The following is a 3,474-nucleotide window of genomic DNA, read 5'->3' as shown; positions in this document are numbered from 1 at the left end:
TGTCACAATAGCAGACGTCGTCTGTACAGTATGTCCAGTATGACGTTTGAACCCACCGCCTGCATTACGATCACAAGATGCAAGTGCTGACAAAATTGTTCTTTTTAAGTGTTGGACATTTTCAGAATGAGATTTTCACTCTGCAGCGGAGTGTGCGCTGATATGAAACTTCCTGGCAGATTAAAACTGTGTGCCCGACCGAGACTCGAACTCGGGACCTTTGCCTTTCGCGGGCAAGTGCTCTACCAACTGAGCTACCGAAGCACGACTCACGTCCGGTACTCACAGCTTTACTTCTGCCAGTATCCGTCTCCTACCTTCCAAACTTTACAGAAGCTCTTCTGCGAACCTTGCAGAACTAGCACTCCTGAAAGAAAGGATACTGCGGAGACATGGCTTACCCACAGCCTGGGGGATGTTTCCAGAATGAGATTTTCACTCTGCAGAGGAGTGTGCGCTGATATGAAACTTCCTGGCAGATTAAAACTGTGTGCCCGACCGAGACTCGAACTCGGGACCTTTGCCTTTCGCGGGCAAGTGCTCTACCAACTGAGCTACCGAAGCACGACTCACGTCCGGTACTCACAGCTTTACTTCTGCCAGTATCCGTCTCCTACCTTCCAAACTTTACAGAAGCTCTTCTGCGAACCTTGCAGAACTAGCACTCCTGAAAGAAAGGATACTGCGGAGACATGGCTTAGCCACAGCCTGGGGGATGTTTCCAGAATGAGATTTTCACTCTGCAGCGGAGTGTGCGCTGATATGAAACTTCCTGGCAGATTAAAACTGTGTGCCCGACCGAGACTCGAACTCGGGACCTTTGCCTTTCGCGGGCAAGTGCTCTACCAACTGAGCTACCGAAGCACGACTCAGTGAGTCGTGCTTCGGTAGCTCAGTTGGTAGAGCACTTGCCCGCGAAAGGCAAAGGTCCCGAGTTCGAGTCTCGGTCGGGCACACAGTTTTAATCTGCCAGGAAGTTTCGTTGGACATTTTCTTTCTTTTTTGTTTGTGTTTTGAGTATGCAGTGTGAAAAGCCACATTGTAGATGTTTTGCATGGGCATAGTATTTTTTGTTGTCAGAGTAAGTGTTAGTGTGTTTGAGGCAATAAGATTTATTGTTTTTTTGTGGCATTTAATTACTTTTGTATTGGTTTATGATGATACTCAGTATCATGATACGGAGCTGTAGGAAGTCAGGTTGTTCTTGAACTTAAATGTTTTGTTTCAGGACTAACTGGGAACGAAAGCAACACAATGGCAGAGTCAAGGACGCAAAGTGTGTTGGAACCAGAAGTGGTGCGGACTTTGGTGGAAAAGGTAGCACAATTGATAGCAGACAATATGCAGTTGAGAAGTGAATTACCATCTAGAAGTGATCGGGAAACTGCGTCTGATCAGTCATTGTTGCCTAGGGTACAGTAGATTGATCAAACTGCTGCGAGTCTGATTATTCTGTTTTTTGGCAAGGCGTCTGAGGATGTGCGTTCAAATGTGGAGGAATTGGAGACTTCAGCGGTGATGAATGGTTGACCTGATAAGCAGTTGTTACATATAGCCAAGATTAGATTAACAGGTGAAGCAAAAACATATGTAAGGTGTTCTGAGGCCTTAAGGAAGGCAGGACAGTTTAAGCAGTTAAGGAAGGGCTTTTAAGAAGGTACAAGAAACAGAATAGCGCTCGGTACTTTAGAGAGAGGTTAAGTACAATGAAGAAGAGACAGGGGGAGACAGTAGAGAAATTTGCAGACAGAATAAGAGTAATTAATGAGTATACTTATGAGTTGGGTAAGAGCGATTAAGCGAATAGTGTTTTGTTGCAGGAGGCCGAGCAAAGGGCACTTGATGTATTTTTGAGAGGGTTACCGGCGCATATGTCATGGAAAGTGCGTGAAGGGAATCCGAAAGATTTGTATTCTGCCATTCAGCTGGCAATTCAATGTGAGGAAATAGACGTGGCAACAAGGGCACGCGAGAGACAAACAGTGTTTACAGTGGATATAAAATGTTATAAGTGTGGTCGTACGGGACACGTGCAGAGGCAATATACCCAGTCACCAAGGAATAGAGGAATGGGTGGAAATCACCAGCGAGGAGGATGGAGAAGTGGAGATAGGAGAGGTGGACAAGCGTTAAATGGCAGAGTGGGCGCAAGATCCACCTAAGGGAGCTCCCGTTTAATTTCAATGCTACGAATACGTATGCAGAGGTGGAATGTTAAGTGGTAGGAAACGTAGGAACTAAGAAATTTAAGATTTTGTTGGACACAGGGGCGCAAGTGTCAGTGGCTACTAAGAATATAATGGGACGAAGAAAGTTAGACCCACCACGTTATAGGTTGCGTGGAGTGGGGGATAAGGAGGTCACACCTTTGGGGTCAGTAGCAGTTGACTTCAGAATAGAGAAAGTCCGATTTAATGCATGCATGGAGGTGGCACCATGGATAAGCGAGGGCTACGACATGATCCTAGGAGTAGAGTTCTTGCATCAACATCATGCCAAAACTGACCTCGGACAACGAACTGTGGAACTTGGTGAAATGTTACTTGCGCTAGGGGAAACTGTTGTCAATGCAGAGCTGTCGCGAGGGGTGTTCAACGTAATGAACAAACCAATTGAACAGCATACATTAGCATTAAGGGTTAATTCGCATGAGCGTGTGTCTAGTGGCACCGGGAAGTCGTTTTGGGCAAGTGTGGAGTCGAATCTACCTGTGGGTACAGTATGTGTTATTGAACCACTGGAGAATAATGAAGTTTTAGGTTCACTGGGTTATTTTGTGAAACGTAGTGTTGTACGCATACAGTAGGGGAATGACGGACGAGTAGTTCCCGTGAACGTGGATAATTTTAGCGCTGTAGACGCGAATTTGAGGAAAGGAGTTTTAGTAGCACATTTGGATGTGCCAGATGACGAAGACTGGTGTTCGAGAGGTAGTCGAAGCGACCAAACACTGACTGCCAATAGAACTGCATTGCTTGACAAAATTAAGTATTTGAAAGGAGGCGAAAGAGAGTGTATGGAAGAATTGTTGTGGGAATATAAGAATTTGTTTTTTCCACAAGGGTCGTTACCAGCAACTCCATTAGTTCAACATAGGATACCAACAGGGAATGAAGCACCTGTTGACCGGAAACCAGAATACCGAGGTATTTCCAGCCGATTGTGGAGGATTTCATTGATCAGCAGCTTGCGGACGGTATTATAGAGCATAGTAATAGTTGCTGGGGAGCGGGCATTGTTGTTGTAGCTAAAAAAAATCTACAGATGGAACTAAGAAATACAAGTTCTGTTGTGACTACTTATACTTCAATAACAAGACAGTAACGGGCGCATACCTCATTCCAAACATATCGGAGACTTTGGATCACTTAGGACAGTGCCACTACTTTTCTACGATGGATTTGACAAGTGGTTATCATCAGTTAGAGGTGGCTCCAGAGGATCGTCCAAAAACTGCTTTCTCTGCACCTAGAG

At 45.3% G+C, this 3,474-nt stretch overlaps 1 non-coding gene across 1 annotated transcript; it reads left to right on the top strand.

Annotated features, from left to right (window-relative positions):
* The first annotated feature begins 880 nt into the window (after positions 1-880).
* Trnas-cga (transfer RNA serine (anticodon CGA)) lies at positions 881-955 on the top strand. Its single transcript has one exon. It is a non-coding gene; the product is annotated as a tRNA-Ser (tRNA).
* Positions 956-3,474: the final 2,519 nt, after the last annotated feature.

This window comes from Schistocerca gregaria, chromosome X (assembly GCF_023897955.1).
Source record: "Schistocerca gregaria isolate iqSchGreg1 chromosome X, iqSchGreg1.2, whole genome shotgun sequence".
NCBI classification, from domain to species: domain Eukaryota; kingdom Metazoa; phylum Arthropoda; class Insecta; order Orthoptera; family Acrididae; genus Schistocerca; species Schistocerca gregaria.
This window is presented reverse-complemented; position numbering and strand designations above follow the sequence as displayed.